This window comes from Neophocaena asiaeorientalis, unplaced genomic scaffold (genome assembly GCF_003031525.2).
Source record: "Neophocaena asiaeorientalis asiaeorientalis breed wild unplaced genomic scaffold, Neophocaena_asiaeorientalis_V1.1 scaffold299, whole genome shotgun sequence".
In the NCBI taxonomy this organism is placed as follows: Eukaryota; Metazoa; Chordata; class Mammalia; order Artiodactyla; family Phocoenidae; genus Neophocaena; species Neophocaena asiaeorientalis.
Window position 1 is genome coordinate 2,259,773 of NW_020172626.1, and position 9,048 is coordinate 2,268,820.

Genomic DNA, 9,048 nt, shown 5'->3' on the forward strand with positions numbered 1-9,048 from the left:
AAATGTTTGGAAGGCTATAACAAATTGTTAGCACTGGGGAGTATGAGTGGGTGTGTAATGGAGTAGTACTTCCACTTTTATTTTGTACACTATAGTGTTTGAAATGTTTGCATTCACCATGTATTAATTTAATAAATTTTTGTAGATTATTTTAATTACATGGCATAACAGAATAAGGTTTCCTGAAAACCCGAAGCTCTCCAAAAAACTGGGGAAGAAATGGGAAATGGAGGGTTTTTTAATGACCCGTTTTCTTCCACAAATCCTCATCCATAGTATTCCTACAATGAGGTAGTAGTCGCCTGAGGTCTGTCACATTGCTGGACTCCAATTTCCTTTCCTGTCATCACCCCCAATTCTGAGTTGTGATAAAGAAAAGATTCTCCTTCTGGCTTTCTACTCCTCTTTTGGCAGAAGTCCAGAGTTCATCAATACTCTGCAACAGTAGATTTCACACCTTCAAAAACCACCCATGATATCTGTGCAAATTAATGACTCCCATTGCATTTCCATGTTACTCAATAAAACTTACTCAAGATACATGACTGTGTCTATAAAAATAAAACAAACAAAAAAATCTGACAGCTTAGCATAATGAGTTGCCTCCAGCTGCTAATCGGTTGCCTCAAGCCTTGAGGAATCCTGTAACTTCTGCTCTCTTCTACAGCCTCTGGTCTCCCTCAACACTTCATGTTGTAGTTATAACAATATTCTGTCTTGCACTGGAGTTGTTTATATATTGTCTTTCTCTTTCACTAGATCGTAAGCTATTCAGGGCCCGGAACCATGTCTTGTTCTTGTTTTTACATGCTATAGCTCCTAACAAGATCTCATATAATGTTTGCTGTTTATGTGAATCTATAAAATGTAAACAACAGTATCCAATCGGTCTTCATGTCCGTTTCCCCAACTCACTCTCCAATACCTTGCTCTTAAAACGTATTTATAAAACATGTTTTCAGTATTTTGAAGGAATTTAGATTTCTGTAAGACCTCAGAATAATTGTTTAGGAAAACCAGCCGTAAGTATTGGTGAATTATCATGTGACAATGTAACATGAAAAGGAAGAAAAGTAAATAAGTTGGCTTAATTATTCAGTCAAAGAAAAAATAAACAAAAGCAAAGATATAGGAACTGGATATATTACCAACAGAGAACAACCCAATAAGGAAAAAATGTGGGTGCAAATCGTAAAGCGGAAGGAAATTATTGAAATTTAGTAGAAGCAGAAACAACACACCATGGATGGATGAGGCAAGTAGACAAAAACCAAAAAGAAATGTCAGCCAAATCACAAATGCAACTTAAAGTAGCAAAGAAAATAATTTATATAGTTAATAACACACCTAAGAAAATCAGGACAATGTGAATACTATAGGACAAGAAATTCTATTTTGTCTGCCTTCTCTTCCTCATTCAACTTCAAGTTACTTTCTTCATATATAAACTATATAAAAATGGAAGATTTAATATGATTTTTTTATTATTACTACTAGCATGCTTCATGATATAATGAGAGGTAACACAGTGTGGTAAGAAGAGCTAGAAAAGATAGGCAAACATATGAACTGCACTTTGCTACTTAATATGTGACTAAATATCTCAGTTTGCTCATCTGTATAATTGTTGCAAGACTCAAACAAAATGGTATAAATAAATGTGCTTTGTTAACTCTTAAGTTCTTTATACTAATGGAATATTATTATGTTGATTAGATCCGTGCATAGCACAGTTATCTCTATTTCGGTATTCAAGTTATAAAAACAAAAAAAATTATCGTTCATTCTATTAAAAATGTAATCACTGGATGGGGGGAATCAGTTAAGACATTTGTTTGACAATTTGATTATTGAAAAAAACAACTGTTTGACCAAATGTTTCATTCTTATTGTCTGCTCTCTCCAAATCCCTTAAATATTATAGCTACCATAAATGTGTCTGACACAGGTCAAGCGTACTACATATATTTTTATTTCTAATCAAAGTAGGCATTATATGTATTATTATTCTCATTTTACATATGAAAAAAATGAGGTTCAGAGAAGTTAATTTATGCAAGATCATAGAGCTGCCTTTGCAGCATGGCTAACAGATTGTGCTAAAATTCTTTTCTTCATCACTGAAAATCTCTACTACTCTAAGCAACACATTGTCTTCATCCTTATTTCCTTAGGACCTATAACAACTCCTAGAACATAATGCAAGCTCAATAACTGATTGTGAAATGAATAAATCAATGAATGAGGGGTTCCATTCAAACCACACTACACACTGTCACAAGATTAATATTCCCACTTCTATTTCTTTCCCACTTGAAAACTCTTAATAATCCTTAATTGCCTACAGAATGCAATTCAAATCCTTTACCTTATATTCAAGACCATCTTCAGTAGGACCCTAACTGCTTTTTCTAGCAGTAACAGCAACAAAATACTTAATACACCCTCACTCATTCCAGGGTGTCCTGGAAACAGACTGACATGAGTTTCAATCTTGGCTCTTACTAACTGTGTGAACTTCAGCAAGTTATTTAGCCTCTCTGCAAATTCTATCCTGTGCAACAAGGTAAGAAAATGAAAAGGAAAGAAGTAAAACCATCTTCATTCATTGATGATGTGAGTGTATACATAAAAAATTCAAAAGAGCCTATAAACTATTAAAATGAATGTAAGATACAAGTTCAACAGTCAGAAATTATATTTCTATATACTAGGAAGAAACAACTGGAAAATGACATTTTTTAAATAAAAACATCAAATACTTAGGAATATATTTAACCAAATTACTATTGGCATTTTTTTTTAATGGAATAAAAGAGAAGTTCCTGGGCTTCCCTCGTGGCGCAGTGGTTAAGAATCTGCCTGCCAATGCAGGGGACACAGGTTCAAGCCCTGGTCTGGCAAGATACCACATGCCGTGGAGCAACTAAGCCCGCGCACCACAACTACTGAGCCTGTGCTCTAGAGCCCGCGAGCCACAACTACTGAGCCTGTGCACCTAGAGCCCATGCTCCACAACGAGCAGCCACCGCAATGAGAAGCCCACACACTGCAACGAAGAGTAGCCCCCACTCACTGCAACTAGAGAAAGCCTGCATGCAGCAACGAAGACCCAATGCAGCCAAAAAAAATATAATAAATTTAAAAAACAAAGTTTATAAAAAAAAAAAGAGAAGTTCCTCAATAAAATGAACTGTTCGCACAAAAAGCCTATAACAAATGTCATACTCAATGGTGAAACATTTACACCTGCTCCTAGAGATTGGGAAAGAGAACTGGAAATAGAATGTCCACTGTTACCGTCTGCATTCACTATTGTACAGGAGATTCTAGTCAATGCAATGAAGAAAAAAATGATATAACTATCACTAAGGAAGAAATAAAACTGTCATTATTTGCAGATGGCATGAACGTTTATGTAGAAAATCCAAAAGAAGCAACAAATGATTAGAATTAAATTTTAGAAGATCTCTGGAATGGAAGGTTAATATACAAAATACAGTTGTATTTTTATATATTAGAAACAGAAAATGAAAACTTGAAATGTAAATTGAAAAGCTTTTTGGCAAAATCCATTAAAGCTGAGCATTTCTGCTTTATGACCCAATAATTCCACTCCTAAGTATATACCCAATAGAATTCATTGACTGAAGAACGAATAAATTACAGTGTTTTTGCTCAATGGAATACTATATTGAAATTTAAATGAACACACTATAGCTCCATGCAATAAAGTGGATAAATCATATAAAAATAATCTTGAGCAAAAGGAGCTGGATGTAAAAGAATACTACTGTATAATGTCATTACATAAGATGGAAGATGGATAAGACTAATCTATAGTGATAGATACCAGGACAGTCGTTACCTTTTTTGGAGTAGGTGGTGCCTGGGAGAGCACATGAGGGAGATTTGGAGATGTTGAGAATATCCTATTCCTAATCTGAGTGGAGGTTACTTGGACGTGTTCATTTCATGAAACATTGTATGCACAGCTCATTCAAGGTATAAACATGACCTGTGTACCTACCTATATATATTAGACTTCAATTAAAAAGGTGTTATTGTTGTATGCATTTACTGATGTTTCCCTAACTCAACTGCTAGTGCCTTAAAGACAGGGATCATATTTTAGATTTCTTAATATCTCACACAGATTTTAGCACATCAACTTCCTAAAATGTTACTTTACTTAGCATAAGTAGGTACAGGCGCCAATAAAGTTTATTTAGTTTTAGTAAAAGTATAAATAATAGTAAAACAACATGCATATATACACATATATATACAAATATAATCAATTTAAAAAGTGTTGACAGGGGACTTGGTGGTCCAGCAGTTAAGAATCCGCCTTCCAATGCAGGGGACGCTGGTTTGATCCCTGGTCAGGGAACTAAGGTCACATATGCTGCGGGGCAACTAAGCCCACTTGCTGCCACCACTGAGCCTGCGTGCTCTGGAGCCCAAGGGCCACAACTAGAGAGAAGCCCGCATGCCACAACGAATGGCTCGCGCGCTGCAACTAAAACTCGACACAGCCAAATAAATAAATAATTATTTTTTAATTAATGTGTTTATAAAATAAAGTATTGACATTTTTCTATAATTCTCCTTTCTCTTATGTTTACCTTGACTAACTCGAAAATAAAGATGTCTATTAAAAATAGAAACTAATAAAAATTAAATGTACTCTAATAAGAGTTGGTCAGCTGTTGATCTCATCTCACTTAACATAAAGGTTCATGCAGGTAGGCTGAGAGGAGTCTTAGAATAAGAAGTAGGTTCTAGATCAGAATCTAAGCCCATAAACAGGGTGACTTAAGCACTTGGTTAGTTGGTTGGTTGGTGGCATCTTTGTATTGTGGCGAAATATATATAACCTAAAAGTTGCCATTTTAACCTTTTTTTTTTTTTTTTGCTGTACGCGGGCCTCTCACTGTTGTGGCCTCTCCTGTTGCAGAGCACAGGCTCTAGACGCGCAGGCCCAGCGGCCATGGCTCACGGGCCCAGCCACTCCGCTGATCTTCCCGGACCAGGGCACGAACCCGTGTCCCCTGCATCGGCAGGCGGACTTTCAACCACTGCGCCACCAGGGAAACCCATTTTAACCACTTTTAAGTGTACAATTCGGTGGCATTAAGTACATGCACATTGCTGTGCAACCACTATCCATCTCCAGAATGTTCTCATGAAAATGTTCTGGACGTGTTATCAAGGACTCAGTTTCCTACTTGAGGACTTTTTAAGATCCCATGCAGTTTGGAAATACTGTATCAGGGAGCTAAAGCTCACTCAGAGGAAAAAGATGCCTTTGGTTAAAATGCAAGATTTTTATAAAATCCTGGGTATGAAGGGGAATGACTGTGTTCAATTTTAGCTAGGACAGAAAAAATATCTTCGTGAAAAAGAGTGCATCTGAATAACAGCTCTTCTTCCTTAGGAGAACCATCTTCTTGCTTCTTTTGAAATAGGCTTCTATAAATGGGGACCACTTGACAAATAGTCCTACTCACCACAGAGCCCTCATTCTAACAATATTTCTTGGGCTTTAAAATATAAAACTCTGTTTTTATTCAAAACATTTACAGGGTCAATCAATGTTATATTTTAATTAGTCTATTATTTACGAATGTCAGTTTTTGACATCCTTGATGAAATGCCTAGGCTCCTGGCTTGTTTTATTTTGTTTTTAGGTTTTCCCCAAGATGATTATGAAGTTTCAGACACACAACTACCTGAAAGATTGCAGTTGTTCTCTTGCCCCATCCTCTTAACCCTTTTAGATGATTAATGTCCTAGTTCTTACAATGAGTGGCAGGCATGTGGATATTTATTGTTCTTTATATCTGTCATACATGTTAGAAATATTATTTTGTATATATTCAGTATTTAATAAAAAACAAAAACATTCCTTCTATGATATAAATTTTACTTAAGCACATTCTTTTGTTACAAAATAAGAAAAGCTAGTACTTAGATCCTGTATTTCTTTTAGACTAAGTTTTAAAATAAACTACTAATACTGGATACTTTCTAATACACTCAATCCCTGAGTTATACATGGCCAACGAACCACCTAAGACTGGCAAGGTTTTTACTTGACTGGAACTCTCTTCTCTTTGCCTCTGCCTAGAGGTTTTCCAACTCATGTTTCCTCCTCCCTCTCTCTACTATGAGCTGCATAGACAGCTTTTTCTTTCCCCTGCGTACTAGTGGTTTCATTTACAACATCACCATTTCCTCGTATCTGAGCCCTCTGCCTCTCAAGAGTTTTGCTGTTTGTTTGAACCCCTGCCGCCATCCCTAAGATAAAACACCAAACACAGTTGAGTTTGAAGACTCTTCTGCACTGTAACCACATAACCCCAAGGTTCACCATTTGAATCTAGACACGCTTAACAGAGTCCCTTTCCAAATGCAGCAGATTAAGTTCTAGTTTTCCACAGAAACACACACATGATGGTTATGTTCTGTGACTACTATGGTGCTATTCTGGATTTCACAGGTTTTATCAGGGCAGCTCTGAGAATCTAAACCCCTTGCAAAACCTTGTTTCCATAGAAAAATATGTTCTGCCTCACAACCAATCAGTGAACAACTAAACTTTTCAAATAAATCCATGAGGACTGCCTGTACTTTTCATCTAAGACTTCAAAGCCTTTCACAAAAACATCATTTAAAAAAAAAAAGCCATTTTGCCATAGCTAATAGTTATTAAAGGACTTATGTTCACAATTAAGAAGTGTGTGCTAACAACCCTTGGACACGAAATGCTGGAGATAATGTACAAATTATTACCGGGGGTATTGGATATGCTTCTTTCCATTTATTAATTCAACACAAAGTTATTGAGTTCCTATTCTGTGCAAAGCATTATTCTCAGTACTGGAGACCAAGTACTGAACAAGACAGGGAACAGCCTTATCTTAATGGAATTTACAAGTGATGTGTCTCATACTGGCACTTAATAAATACCTGTTGAATTATTGAATGTGGCTAAGAAAACCATTCGAATATGATAAATATTTGTTTTATAAAAATTAAGTGAAATCAGTGAACGGAGGGGTTGCAGAATGCAGAATGTAAATTAGACAGGAATTTGTTCCAGCAGTCAAGGTTAAAATATTTCCTTATTATAACAAAGCAGTACTGGGTAGGAGTGTTGGGTGATCACAACCAGAAGGCTAGTACCTCTACCATCCACATGGCCTTCACTTTGCAGAGCACTGGTTAGAAGACAAGTGCCACCCCACCACTACCTCTATATCTTTCTGCAAATTGTAACTCTGAGACCAAAGTATATTTTATCTACAAGTAAAAACTGAGACTCAGTCTCAGTTTATGGTGGCATGTTAACAATGAACCCAATTTTACCAAATGGAACAGAGGCTTTAGTCTAGAATAATGGGGTTGCATTTTAAATCCCATCTTCATAGATATTTGTAATATACTTCTTTATGATATCACATATGATTGCAATCCCCCAACAGGAAATATTGAGACAGAGAGAGAGAGATTTCAAGGAATTGGCTCATGCAATTATGGGTGCTGGCAAATCCAAAATTTGCAGGGCAGGCCAGCAGGCTGGAAACTCCAGCAGGAGTTGACGTCTCAGACTTGGGTCTGAAGGCAGCCTGGAGACAGCTCCTTCCTTCGTGGGAAGCTCAGTCTTTTCTCTTAATGCCTTCAACTGATTAGATGTGGACCACCTACATTATGGACAGTAATCTGCTTTACTCAAAGTCTACTGATTTAAATGTTAATCACATCTAAAAAAATACTTTCACAGCAACATGTAGACTGGTGTTTGGCCAGACAGTTGGGCATAATAGCCTAAACCACTTGACGCATAAAATTAAGCATCATAGCTCCCTGCTTATCAACTTGATATTCATATACATCTCCATAAACCATAATTTCCAAATAAAGACTATAACAAAGTCATACTTCTGCCTAATATGATACAACTATCCCGTGTACAGCTGAAAGCACACTAACCCTTTCCCTAAGAAGAAGATCCCAAATCCTCGGGTGATATTCACTCTTCTTCTTGATATCCTGTAACTTTATGATGTAAAGTTAACAATACTTAAATACTATGATATACAGTTAATATATTTATGTTATATGATAAGGGGATAAGGGAGGGAAGAAAACAAAGGTAGACAGATAGATACACACATACAGACAGACACACATGCATACTTATATACATATACACACAAGCATATTCATAATAAAAAAAGCAGAAACACATAACAATTACAGTCCTCATTTCTGTAACTGGTCACATGGTCAGAGCTGGTATTGATAACTACATCTAGCCAAGCAACTTGGCTGGTTGTGGTTCTTTTTTTCTTTCTTTTTTTTTTTTTTAATTGAGGTATAGTTGATATACAATATTATATGTTTCAGGTATACCACATAGTGATACACAATTTTCAAAGGTTAAACCCATCTCTAGTTATCATAAAATATTGGCTATATTCCCTGTGCTGTACAATATATCCTTGTAGCTTACTTATTTTATACATAGTAGTCTGTATGTCTTCATCCTCTTCCCCCATCTTGCCTCTCCCCACTGGTAACCATTAGTTTTTTCTAAAAATAGGGGACGCTTCAAGAATTTGAGCATCATCCTTGTGCAGGGGCCATGCTAATCTTCTCTGTATTATTCCAATTTTAGTATATGTGCTGCTGAAGCGAGTACTGGTTGCGGTTCTTTACCCAGTAGAGTGACCCCAACCTTCATTCATGAAGCAACTGGGCCATTAATAGACCTGCCTGAATTAGATTGTTGTAGTTTTCCATTGACTTTAATCCAGGGCATGTCACTAAGACAAGCCCTAAGGGATCTTGTGAATTCTAGCCGTACCCTTCCTTACCGCCATTGTTTGTAGCAGTCTAATTTCCTCTTGGTAATCAGAATCAATCACTCCAGCCAGTACAGTAACCTCCTTCTTTGCCTGTTAACTCAGAGGCATGGGAAGCCCAATGTGGCCAGGTGGCAGTCTTAACTTCCAGTTCATGGAATCACTGCTGTGTCCC

At 36.6% G+C, this 9,048-nt stretch overlaps 1 non-coding gene across 1 annotated transcript; it reads right to left on the reverse strand.

Moving 5' to 3' along the window:
* Positions 1-8,603: 8,603 nt before the first annotated feature.
* Positions 8,604-8,710, reverse strand: LOC112395698 (U6 spliceosomal RNA). The gene has a single exon (XR_003002425.1). It is a non-coding gene; the product is annotated as a U6 spliceosomal RNA (small nuclear RNA).
* Between the last annotated feature and the right edge of the window lie 338 nt (positions 8,711-9,048).